At 40.9% G+C, this 13,913-nt stretch overlaps 1 protein-coding gene across 3 annotated transcripts in view; it reads right to left on the reverse strand.

Annotated features, from left to right (window-relative positions):
- WASF1 (WASP family member 1) overlaps nt 1-13,688 on the reverse strand; it is a 46,028-nt gene extending 32,340 nt beyond the window's left edge. Inside the window, exons 1-2 of one of the 3 annotated variants that reach the window (XM_035109058.3) lie at nt 13,043-13,673; nt 4,842-5,000 (exon numbers count right to left, since the gene is read on the reverse strand). The gene's annotated coding sequence lies outside the window, so the exon portion shown is untranslated. Of the gene's footprint in view, nt 1-4,841; nt 5,001-12,605 lie in introns of all 3 variants that reach the window. The other 2 variants (XM_088666007.1, XM_035109060.3) reach the window with 2 other exon arrangements.
- Between the last annotated feature and the right edge of the window lie 225 nt (nt 13,689-13,913).

Here is a 13,913-nt window from a genome sequence, read left to right on the forward strand (position 1 = left end):
CCCTCCGAATCTGAGCGACGTTATCTGCAAAAAACTTTGCAAAAGCATTGCAGGAGATATTGGGGTCCCTACCAGGCCCCAATGATGAAGGTGGTTCGGATAGATTGTGAACCACCTGGAACAGTCTCCTGCTGCTGTTTTCTGCAGATGTGATAGAAACGGTGAAGAAGGTCCTCTTCGCTGTCGCCATTGCTACTTGGTAGGCTCGAAGTTGAGCTCTAGCCCGTGTCCGGTCTGATTCAGAATGAGTTTTCCACCACCGGCACTCTAGCCGTCTCAACTACTGTTTCATCGCCCTCAGCGAAAGGCTGGGCTGGATGAATCCCAAACTGGAATTAAGATTGCCGGAAGAAATATCAACAACCTCAGATATGCAGATGACACAACCTTGAGGGTAGAAAGTGAGGAAGAATTAAAGAACCTTTTAATGAGGGTGAAAGAGGAGAGCGCAAAATATGGTCTGAAGCACAACATCAAAAAAAACAAGATCATGGCCACTGGTCCCATCACCTCCTGGCAAATAGAAGGGGAAGAAATGGAGGCAGTGAGAGATTTTACTTTCTTGGGCTCCATGATCACTGCAGATGGAGACAGCAGTCACGAAATTAAAAGATGCCTGCTTCTTGGGAGAAAAGCAATGGCAAACCTCGACAGCATCTTAAAAAGCAGAGACATCACCTTGCCGACAAAGGTCCGTATAGTTAAAGCTATCGTTTTCCAGTAGTGATGCATGGATGTGAGAGCTGGACCATAAAGAAGGCTGATCACCGAAGAATTGATGCTTTTGAATTATGGTGCTGGAGGAGACTATTGGGAGTCCCATGGACTGCAAGAAGATCATACCTATCCATTCTTAAGGAAATCAGCCCTGAGTGCTCACTGGAAGAACAGATCCTGAAGCTGAGGCTCCAATACTTTGGCCACCTCATGCGAAGAGAAGACTCCCTGGAAAAGACCCTGATGTTGGGAAAGATTGAGGGCACAAGGAGAAGGGGACGACAGAGGACGAGATGGTTGGAGAGTGTTCTCAAAGCCACCAACATGAGTCTGACCAAACTGCGGGAGGCAGTGGAAGACAGGAGTGCCTGGTGTGCTCTGGTCCATGGGGTCATGAAGAGTCGGACACGACTAAACGACTAAACAACAACAAAAATGTCCCACATGGTTTTTCAAGTAAAAACCAATCCAAAGAAGCAGGTTATTCTCTTATTCTTACATATGGCTTCACCATTCCCACACTGTTGAATTCAGCTTGGGGTAGAAATATGTACCCTAAAAACTATCTTTCCATTTCTTAGTTTCTGTTAAAGAATTGCCATATTGGATTAAAGTGTCCTAAATGGTTTTCCAAACAAAAACTATTTCAGGGAAGTATATGAAAGTGCTCCTCTCCAACGTAACATTTATGCATCTGTCTGGGGCATTCTACTACCCCAAACAAATAAAAGTAATCCCCTAAAATTGTCTAAGTCTATTCTCCCTATTAAGTTTTATAAAAAGACTGAGACATGACTGTCAATGTCATCACTTATGTTCTACACTCAACATGTATTAACACAAAATACAATATTAGTACTTTCTAAACCTAGGTTTAACTGTAGTTTTTCGCTCTAGTCTTTTAGCTTCCATTGATTTGAAAGGTTATACTAAAACACTTAAACTGTTAATCAAACTTCTACTTCTCGCTACCTGTATTTGCATTTGATACTTACAATGTAATCTGCAGCCGAAAGAACAATCACCTCTCCCTTCCAGACCTCAATCTTTTATCAAGAAATTGTACAGTGGTGCCTCGACTTACGAATTTAATCCGTTCTGAAGGCACCTTCGTAAGTCGAAAAACACCATTGGAAACGCGATTTCCCATAGGAATGCATTGAAAACAGAAAAATTTGTAAGTCGAAGCAACCCTATCTAAAATGGCCGCAGTTTTTTTCCGGAGGTTGAGACATTTGTAAGTGCACGGCCATTACCCCCATTTGTAAGTTGAAAAATTCAGTTGTCGAGTCGTTCGTAAGTCGAGGTACCACTGTACAGTATATGATGTTCATTTAGAATCTAAGAAGATGACAAATGTTCACAGCTACGGTACTGAATAATTAACTGAAAGTTTTGCTGGCAGTAGTTTAGTCAGAATGAATTAGAAATTAAGAATTGATATAGTCCTGTATAACCAGATCAGGACAGAGTGGGATGCAAAAAAAGTCTCTAGCCACCCTTTAAATCGGGCACCCCCAAATTGCAGCCATCCAGATGTTTTGGCCTGCAATTCCCATGATCCCTAGCTAACAGGACCAGTGGTCGGGGAAGATGGGAATTGTAGTCCAAAACATCTGGAGGGCCGAAGTTTGGGGATGCCTGCTTTAAAGGCACTGGCCTTTGCTTGAGCATTGTATTGCTGGTCCTGACTTGGGAAAGTAGAAAGATATTGAGATTGTCCCCAGTTGACTTAAAAGAACCAATGTAGAAATTACAGAAATATTTCAAACTGCACTGTAATAGCAGAAGTCCTCACTCAATAATTATTTGCAAAATTGCATCACAGTCATAATATGCAGTGATTAGCAATTTGGATTGGAAGCATTGGTTAATTATCAATTACTCTTGAATCTTGGCTTCTTAGACTGCTGTTGACAATTACCAGAGAAAAAGGCAGTAGAAGTTAAAAATCATAGCTAACTATATTTCTAACTTTTCTTTTCACATTGCTTCAATCGTGATGCCCTGTATCTAGCCTGATGGAGGAATCCCAAACAGTAAGGAGGAGATGTGCAGCATGAAACAGTTCTGCAAGCTATGAGAATATTGGAATATGTAATTTTCATATTCTTCAATGTTGAAATAGAATGTAAATTAAATAAATTTCAAGGCATTCCCTAAAACACCATGCTGAGAATCTTCTAATATCTCCCACTGAATTATCTAATTAATGTGCTCATCTGTTCAGATGTTGGAAGCCAGAAATGAGCTTTATAACACTACTTTCATTCTAACAGAGTATTTTGAAAGCACCAGCAGAACAATTTTGCTAAAGTGTAGAAAAAGCCCACAGAACAGAAATTGTGTTATTTAATACGATGGTACAAACAGAAGTGAAACTCTCTTGCTATCATGATGTTCAATCTGTTTCAGATTTCAATTTCCATAATTTGCTTTGGCTGCTAAGCAACAAATCAAATATGGTTTGATGCATTTCATATTTGAATGCATTATTCCCCCTGCTGCTCTGATGGCTGAAAATACAGTTGCAGAAGACTTACTTTCAGAGGAACACTATTCAAAGAAATATAGATTTCAATAGGGGTATTAATTATCTGAAAAAATACGAGAATCCACAGCAAGACAGACTCCAATTCCTAGAAGAGTGTTTTCAATCCATCATCATTTCTCCTTCATACAACATGAAAGGACTTTGGTTCTTAGCTTAAATCTATGGGAGAGCATCTCTAAAATAAAAAATGGACACCATGGGAAAACAGTTTAACTCATATTGATCTATTGCAAGAACTCCTTTTTTAGTACTCAAGGTCTTGTCTCTCAAGTTTCCATTGGCCAACTTCAGTACCCTTAATAAATAAATCACAGTATCAATAAGTCACACCTTGCCAAGACCTTCACTTTAAAAGACTGCACACAAGTTGCTCCCGATGTTTAAAAAAACTGCACATAATAATAATAATATTAATAACAATAATAATAATTTATTTATACCCTGCCCATCTGGCCGGGTCCCCCCGCCACTCTGGGCGGCTTCCAACACACATTAAAATACATTAAAATATCACAGATTTAAAACTTCCCTAAACAGGGCTGCCTTTAAGTATTTTCTAAATGTCAGGTAGTTGTTTATCTCTCTGACCTCTGATGGGAGGGCATTCCACAGGGCGGGTGCCACTACCAAGAAGGTCCTCTGCCTGGTTCCCTGTAGCTTTGCTTCTCACAGTGAGGGAACCGTCAGAAGGCCCTCGGCGCTGGAGCTCAGTGTCTGGGCTGAACGATGGGGGTGGAGACGCTCCTTCAGGTATACAGGACCGAGGCCGTTTAGGGCTTTAAAGGTCAGCACCAACACTTTGAATTGTGCTCGGAAACGTACTGGGAGCCAATGTAGATCTCTCAGGACGGGTGTTATGTGTTCCCGGCGGCCGCTCCCAGTCACCAGTCTGGTTGCCGCATTCTGGATTGATTGCAGTTTCCGGGTCACCTTCAAGGGTAGCCCCACGTAGAGCGCATTGTAGTAGTCCAAGCGGGAGATAACCAGAGCATGCACTACTCTGGTGAGACAGTCTGCGGGCAGGTAGGGTCTCAGCCTGTGTACCAGATGGAGCTGGTAGACAGCCGCTCTGGACACAAAATTAACCTGCGCCTCCATGGACAGCTGTGAGTCCAAAATGACTCCCAGGCTGCGCACCTGGTCCCTCACAAGGCAACTGATGTTGAGATGGAAGGCAGCAAGCAGAAGAAGTTGGAAACTTTCAAGAATATCATGATTAGGAAATGGCAGCTTGCACATTACCTCTTCCAGAGATAAATGACAGCTGCCTCAAGCCCATTAATTTTGCATTGTTTGACATTAAAATTAGTAATTATAATCAACATTTCACTGGTAGACAGGAAATGGGATGTGCAAGATAAATTATAGATTTACCATTTAATTAAGCAATTTTTCAGACAAAGAAACTGGAATTCTGATCCAAATTATAAGAATTACCACTGCATTATGGGAAAGTATACTATATTCTCTCTATACTGGAAGATAGGAATGCGTTCAAATTCAGTTTACCAGATCACACCCAACGTGTCTAAGATCAGAAATTATGTTGGTACCATCTATCTTAACTTACCTTTTGCTTTTCAGTTGTCTTCTACCAATAACACTCCAGGAGGTGTTTGATTTTACACTCTCAAAATAGTCTTCTGTGCATAAACAGGTATTGCTTCATTACAGGAAAGCATACACTGCAATCACTTGTGTCTCATCTCTGGCCAGGAAACGGTCACATCTAGAAGTGAAAGGTTAATTTAAAACTATTTAATCTTTGACCTTTCTACAAATGATAGTCAACAAGGATGTAATTAGTGTAAATTATTATGTTAACACCTGTCCACTGGGAACTGGACTGAGACTACAACAGCATTTCACACATTAGAATATACTGACTTTTGGGCATTTTTCGGAATAAGAGATGGATGATCATTACTTTCAGTGAATTTTTTATATTCTCCACCTGCTAGATATATAAACTACTACTGCTTTTTTTACAAGAAAGTTATAATCTCAATGCTACCATCTACAATGTTGGAGGATTAAGTGGAAGGAGGGAAGGAGACAAAAATATCATGGGACAACAATCTCCGTTGTTGAGGAGCACACAGAGTATTAAGTGGGTCAGGTTTGCTGCACAAAATTTACAATTACCGTACTTCAGATAGCTGCAGGGGTCCAAAATAACCCCCCACTGGCTTGGGGGGGGGAATAAATACATTTTGAGTATATTTCAAGGATTTAGATTTTCCAAAGCAAAAAGTCCTAATCCTTAAAATTATTAATTAATTTGGGGAGAATACTAATCAAATGCTATCTACATACAAGATTCATTACATGTGAAGCCACATGTAAGTAATGAAGAATCTTACTGACACCTGCCCGTTGCTTAAGAGATCCCTCACTCCATCTGTTTTAATCATCTCAAAATAGGACATCTCAAGTCCAGTTAATCTTTGGTTATTTGGATTGGCTTTAATTATTTCATCCTGTTTGACATATGGGATTCATGTTACTCTTATGCTGTGATCTTATTTTATGATTACATCGGGCTTTTTAAAAAGAGGTGATGTGTGCTGTGGTGTCTTTAATGCAACAAGTAAACCTAAGTCTCTTGCATAGGATAAAAATGATAGGCAGCAAAACTGATAATGTGAAAAGAAGGCTAGGATAGGAATATCAGATTAGAGAGCACAAATGAAAGTGAGATCCAGTAAAGCAAGAAAAAGACTCAAAATTGGTGTAACTTACCCACAATTGAAAAGTACATCTCAACATCAAAGGAGGGATTTATTATTTTCTGTAGTATACTACCTACTCAGTCTCTACTGAGTTCAAATATGGTAAGTGTAAAATCTTCATATGATTTCCAATTCAGCTGCTTCATGCTGAAATTTTTGTGTAAGGCACCTTTGAAACTGGTTAGAGAATACCTAGCAGACATGTTCATCCACTGGTTTCTGAATGTTTCGTGTCAAGGCAGAAAGGTACTGCTGGCACATGATAACATGTATCACACAGAAAATAGGCAAATTCATGAGTTCCTGATGGTACTGCCAATTATGTTGCCCCATGATAGCATCACTTGAGCAAATATGAGGACAATGCTAATATTGAATCAGTTGAAAGGGCTAGCTCCTGAATTTGTGTTTATTGGTAAGTAGCTGCTTCAGATGGTGATGATGGGCAAAGGAAGCTTTCTACCCAAAATTTGAAAAGAAAAGCTCACATTCCAAGACAGGCTGCTGATCCTTAAGGATGCGCTAGAGATAGGATATAGCTGGGAGCTGTAGGTGACAACTATTGATGTTCAATAGCTGTGATAGCAGAAGCCACCAGTGCAATGAATCCTGTTATCACAATGGGGCTTCTCTTCACTCCCAGTTGGCTCCTGGGAGGTTGAGAGAACCTCTAGAACAGCTCACTGGAGGAGAATGGAGATAGTGCCATTAGTGCAAGTATTTAGTATGCTTGCCTGATGGAGGAATCTCCTTAGTACTATTTTGAATTCCACCCTTTCTTGATTCAGTTGACTCTTTAGACTGATACAGTCTAATAGGTATCTATTTCTAAATTTGCTGAAGTATAGTGGTACCTCGGTTTAAGAACAGTCCGGTTTACGAACGATTCGGTTTATGAACTCTGCAAAACCGGAAGTAGTGTCCCGGTTTGCAAACTTTTCCTCAGTCTAAGAACGGAATCCGAATGGTGGAAGGGCACCGGCGGCAGGAGGCCTCATTAGGGAAAGCGTGTCTTGGTTTAAGAATGGTTTTGCTTTAAGAACGGACTTCTGGAATGGATTAAGTTCGTACTACTGTACTGTAGTTTTTGAAATCCTATGTAGATCCTGTAGATGTTTGTGCCTATACAAGTATTGTTGAAAATGCAGTTATGTCTTAACTTGGCTGTAAACCTTCAGGCAATGACAGTAGTCATTTAGAAATTCCACCTTATTCCAGAAGCTATATTTATAACTATATTATGGTCATAAGAAAATTTAATGGTTATGTACTGGTTGATGGTGGAGTGAAAGGTCTGGAAGTATTACTAAAGGACCTCCTTCCTTAGAGTGAGTTGCTTCCCTGCACTCCTTTGGCAGAAAAGGTAAAATATAAATTTAGTAAGTAAGTAAGAGGTACGATGCCATTGACCAAGTAGATAGTTCAGTTGGTTAGAGTGTGGCCCTGGTTGCAGGTTCAATCCCTGTATAAGACAACTGCATATTCCTGCATTGCAGGGGATTGGATTAGATGATTCTCAGGGTCCCTTCCAACTCTATGATTCTATGATCAGAGTATCTCAGATACAGTAGACACATGCAGACAGGAGTTGAGAGAGTATTGCTCCAACTCAGTCAAAAATATGTGGTGCATATGCCAATTTTACAACAGTGACATTCATCTCCTTGAAACTGGAGTGTTAAAGACTGTATTCTCTCAAACAGACTTACGTGGTGGTGAGTTCTTTCAAAATGCACAGGACGCACAAATTTGCTAGGAATCAGAATAACCAAAGTTGCTGCCTATCCAGCAAAAATAATTTGTTTTCAAAATGTATATGCCCCTCCTATTAAAACTGTTCTTTTGTATGCCGTTTTTATGAAATATAATTTCATTAGACGTTATTGCTGTTTGGAATTGCATGTGACAGCAAGAAATAATTGTGCAAATGTAAAATATGCGCTGGAAAACTGCTGATTAAACTAGCATGTTTAAGGAGGTTATTTGATTTATACTACCTGTACACAATCCAGGCAATGTATTCCTCTTGTACAAAGACAAGAACATAGCCAGAATAAATATTAAAATACTCAGTATGTTCAGGGATTTGGCCAAGACAGTATAAAGCGACTTCTGAGAACCTGACTTGACACAAGTCTGGTATGCTGCTGTGAGAAGGCTCTGGGGTGGTAAACTACAAATAAAAAAGTACAACACCCCCACCCAATCAAAAAAGCTACCTGCTTTCCCCTCCTTTTTAACTTCTGTACCCTAAAACAGTGAATAGTGATTTACCACAGAATCTAACACAAAAATGGACAGAATGAAGAACTCAGCAATGAAACAAAATTATTCCAGAGGAATTCTGGTTAAAGTGCTGGTACTAAATGACATGCATAATTATTTTTAAAAATTATATACACATAAATCTCATATCATATGTAAGCCCTAAAATTTCAGGTGATTATTTTACCATATGTATTAAGACTTTGGTTTGGTCATGGGATATTAATTAGATATGTTAATTAAATGTGCCACACTCAACTGCAAAGTAAATCACCTGACATCACTATGATGTCAAGTGATGCTGTGCCTTGAAGCCCCCATTGCCAGAACTTGGCTGCTTGAAAACCCTTTTGCAAACAGCCTTGCACTGCTCTACAAACCTCAGAAAGCCAGGGATTCAAGGAGCAGTGTAGGGCTGTAAAAGGGCTTTCAAACAGCCCTGCACTACTCTATGAACCTCAAGTTTTCAGAGATTCAAGTAACAGCACTGGAAGGGAGAAGTGGTTTCCTATTAAAGAAAACTGCTTCTCCCTCCAGGAGAAAGGTGATGGGTGGTGGGCGTGGCTCTTTCAAACTGGTCTGACAGGCCAAATAGGAATGGCTGGGGAGCAATGTCTGACCCATGGCTAGAGGTTCCACGCCCCTGGTATAACATGCTGTAATGCTATTTTTTAGCAGGTAGTCAAAATGTAATTATATAAAACAACTAAAGTTAGTGGTGATGTTTTACAGTAATCTAGTATTTCTTCCATTTTTAAAACTTTATAGCAAGCAAGAAGCCTAGAAAAGTCTTTCTTATCTGAAGATTCTCATGTTGGAGTTTGACATGCCAGTAGATAATATCAAGCCAACAGGCTGGTCAGATTTAATATACGGGGGAAATGGAATCTATACCCAAGATGTATGAAATGGGGGGAAATGTATAGAAAAGACTGTACACAATGCATAAATGGGATTTAGAAGAATAAATTGCCGGGCACTGCACTCTTATTACCTCCAGCTTGTCACAAACAAAACACAGATCAGCCTTCCTCAAACCATTCTATCAGGTTTTCATCATCTTGCCCCACTTTTCTTCCAAAATCTTATCCCAGTGCATTTCACTCCACTGTACTGTATAAAACAAATTGCAATGAGATGTCCATTTCTTTCCATGCATATTGTGTGCTTAAAATGTTTGCATCCCACTGAATGGGAAGGGGAAAAAACTATTGCCAAATATAATTGACGTGTGTGTGTCTCTGTGTGTAATATTTGTGTATAGCAATATTCCAGAATGGATTCCTTGAAATCCAGTTATTTCAATGGAGCAACTACATCTAAAAGATAATTATAGAAGAACCCTTAGGAATGGACACCAACACATGCGAGTCGGTATTCAAATTCAATTTGTTTATTTAAACTACATATATGCTGCAAAGCCCTCCCAGGGCAGCTTAAAAATAAAATTGGATTCACTTATGTAGTATAATTTAGCTTCATATGGTTAGCAGGAACACTGTGCTTTCAAATGATTTACAGTATTAACCACTTACAATGCTTCTGATCCTCCTTTTATCCATTCACCTTCAATCAGTTTATATGCCACATCCTCTATTATCAGCTGCCACTGGACAGTGCAACTTTGGAAGTTTCAAGCTTGTAAAATAATATACCAGATGACAACTAGCATTTTAAAAATCCACACATTTGCTTGTCTAAAGCAAATAAACTCTTCCTGAGACAAGAATGGAAACAAGAGCACCTTTTCTAACTGAACTGTTCTAAATATTCCTCTTGTACCGACTCATTCTAAATCAGACAAGGCTATCTTCACATATATCTATTTCCCTCGGTTTTATACAAATGCTGGTTATGTTGTTCATAGACTCACTCTGAAAACACACACACATACTGCACCTCACTGATGGTAAAACTAGAACAGATATTTGAAAGGCTTTACAGCAAATGCATGCTACTGCAGAACAGTGCACTACTGTATTCACACATTTCAGCTTAATTATATATATCATGCCCAGTGCTGCTGGATAAAAGCAATAGAGCCTTCAACAAAGTAGTTTTCTGAATGGGTATCTGACCAATGTTTTCAAAGACACATTCCAAGCATGATATTTTTGAATACTGGTATTTGTAAATAAGAGACCTCTGTATGTGCATTGTTATGTTCAAAAGAAATCTGTTACATATTACCTAAAGCCGGTAAGGTGCTAATATAGATACATATTTGCTGTTGTTATTATTAAGTTGACCATACCTACAATCAGGTTTTTATCATCTATAATAGAATGTCTAGATTTAGCTTTATTTTTACATTTGCTTCACATATGATGGAACATCTGCAGTATAATGATCCAAAGGTAGTATCACTGAATTTTTTTGCAAATAGGCCCTTGAGAAATGTTTTCTCTTTTTTTCAATACAGTTTGAGACATCAATTTCGAGACAGTTTTAAATTTTAAAACCTAATTTCCAGGAAGAAGCAACTCAGTGCAACTGAAGTACATTATGGAAGATCCAATATTGCCAGATCACATTTCAAATTCTTTACAATAAGAGCATCACAGACACAGTATTCAGTCTCTGCAATTCTCAGACTCTGCAAAAGAAAAGAAAAAGCCTAGAAATGTAACAAAATATTACTAGGGAGCCTATTTCCAAATAAATATTTTATGCTTTATAGATTAAAAAACGTATGAGATACCGCTATCACCTTATTGTCCAGCACTGGCTTTCAAAAGTTCTTATAGGGAGCTATATATGAATTATTTAAAAGCACTCAAAACAAAATGTCAAATTCAATACCTCGTATTTGCACTCTTTTTGATTTCAAACTAGTACAAAATTATGTAAAATGCCAGAAATAAACAGCTAAAAGAGTTGAAGGCAGTTGAAAGAAATGGTTTAGATCTATCACTATAAGCTTAGTTTCATTTAAAATTAGGTATTTAGACCATTTTAGATTACTACCATTTTTGCATTGTTATACCCTAAGCACATCTACTTCGCTTGCAGTAGATTTTATACATTTGGGAAGCATGTGTATGCTTTGACTACTACCAGGCAATTAAGGTCTCTAGCTAGATTTAAGACACATAGGCAAAAATTTATGAAGTGGTTATGATCTCTCATAGCACCACCTATTATAACACATCTAGAGAGAAAGAGAGGAAGGCGACTGGTCCTTTCTTACTTTTACATGTCCAGAAGAAAAGCATTGCAACTATTCATCCCATCCTATATTAGGTTGTATACTGGCTGTATACAGTAGTAGTAGTAGTAGTAGTAGTAATAATATATGCCACCCATCTGATTGGCTTCCCCTAGCCATTCTGGGAGGCTTCCAGCAAATTATAAAACCACAGAAAAACATCACACATTAAAAACTTCCCTAATATTTTACTGCACTTTAAAGCAGCAGTCTGGCAAATATGAAGAACAATATTCATATTATATGATCTAAAGAACATGAGGCTGCCACCTTGCTGAAGCTAAGGCAAAGGCCATAGCTCAGTGGTACAGCATTTGCTTTGTATGCAGGATTTCCCAGGTTCAATCCTCACCATCTCCAGGTAGGACTGGTAGAACCCTGCCTGAAATCCTGGCAGCAAGTCATTGGAGAGGATTCCTACTGAGCTAGATGGACCAATGGTCTGACTCAGTATAAGGTAGTTTCCTATGTTCCCAAACAGAACAAGTCTAATGTCTGGTCAGTGCCAGGATGGATGATCACTTGGAAATCACATGTACACTGCCCTGAATACAGGATGGAAGAAAAGCATGATATAAATGTAAGATGATAATGAATAAAATAAGCAATGTGCTGAACAGCAGCTATGTTGGGGCTAAAGCCAGAGTAAAACAGCCCCCAAATTTGGATAGAAATGCAATAATTAAATAAATAAATTAAAAGGGTATTTCCCAGTCTCCTCCTCCATTTTTCACTGAAACCTTATTACACTAGATCACAGGCATTTGCTCCCTGTTAATTAGCCTAGAATAAATACCATCTGCTGGTTTGGTATTCAGAACCACTAATGCAGATTAAGATTCCTACTTAAAGGAATCTCTCAAAGGTAAGGTGGGGGGGGGGGCGAGAAGGGGCCCTCATACTTCTAACCACTCCTTAGTCAAAATGTGGGTTGATGGGTCAGGAAAAAGGAAGTAACAAGTTTGCATTAAAGTGATCTTAGGAGACAGAAGTTGGAAATTGGACAGATGGAGTGGGATGAGTTAGGAAAGGGGGGGGCGATTTTTTTTAAAAGGCTGTTCTTTTATTTCAGAATAATAGATACGTACACAGGAGTGGAAACAGCTGAAATAGAGGAACGGCAACCAACCTCACGATCAGTCCCTTTTAAGGAGGATTCCCGAAGCACCCTCGCCTCGTCTCCCCCTTTTCTTTCAGAGACCACAACTCCAATCTCTCATTTTTTTGGGGGGGGGGCGAGGAGCGCAAGGCGACCGGAAGCTCCTGCATACCCCAACCTGAGGAAGGGAGGGGGAAGGGAGAAGAGGCTGCAAGACCCTGACCCACTCGCCTGCTCTCTCCCCTCCGTAAGCCGCGCAGAGGCGGCGGCAAGCAAGACAAGGTGGGAGGCTCCCTCCCTCCCTTCCCGGGTTGGAATCGGTGAGGTGAAGTCTCTCCCTCCACTCTGGAAAACCGGGGAAGGTGGGGGTCGGAGAGAGAAGCGGCGGCGGCGGCGGGAATGAGGAGGGGGGAAATGGGGGGGGAAGCACTGCAGTGAATGCGGAGCCGCAGCAGCAGGGCACTCACCGTCTCTCTCTGCCCGTTTTCACAGCAATAGCCAGCAGCACCGTCCTTCTCTTCACATCTTCACACAGCCGCCGCTCAACCCCTCCCCTTTCTGTGTCTGTTGGGCTCGTGCCAACCGGGTCCGTTTGGGTTTGAAGTTCGAACTCTCAATAGCCGCCCCCCTCGCGGACAGGCGCTCGTCAGATTTCGGGGGGGGGGGAGAGGAAGGGATGATCCGTGAGAGCGCGCGGGGGGGGGAAGGGGCCGGTAGAGAGAAACTGCGAAGGAGAGAAAACGCGGTGCTTCCCCCGCACAAAGCTTCACAATAGACACGCAGCGGCGCGCGCGTGTGTGTATGTGTGTGTGTCGAAGGCGGGGCTTCTCCGCCGGCTCCAGCACTCTCTCCTGGAACGGGGGTGGAGGATGGTAAAGGGATGGGGGGAGGTGGAGGTGTTGTTTACGCAACCACCTGACTGGCGTCCCCGACAGATCCCTTGACACACATTGGAAAGGGAGTCGGGAGACACCACCATCATCCGGCTCCCCTGCCTCGCCACCCCCCAGCACGATGTCGGGTGGTACAGGCTACTTTTGTTCTCTTTAGGGAGGGAGGATGATGGAGGAGGTACCAGAATTATTGCGGCGTTTACTCAAGCCGGCTTGTCGCAGCCAATCAGAACGAGGGGAGGCGGAGCTGGAGGCTGTTCCGACGCACTTATATGCGAATTCTTTACAGCCTTTAGCCCTTCTTATTCGAGAAAAATATTTTTCATGGCCCAGGGTCATCCTATATATTTTGTGTCCGCCTCCATTTTCCTTTTGAGACCGTGTTTGACTGGAAGCGAAAAGTGCTGAGGAGCCAGTACTTCATAGCACAGGCTCCGGAACATTT

The sequence above is a fragment of the Zootoca vivipara genome, chromosome 3 (assembly GCF_965207765.1).
Source record: "Zootoca vivipara chromosome 3, rZooViv2.hap1.1, whole genome shotgun sequence".
Lineage (NCBI taxonomy): Eukaryota > Metazoa > Chordata > Lepidosauria > Squamata > Lacertidae > Zootoca > Zootoca vivipara.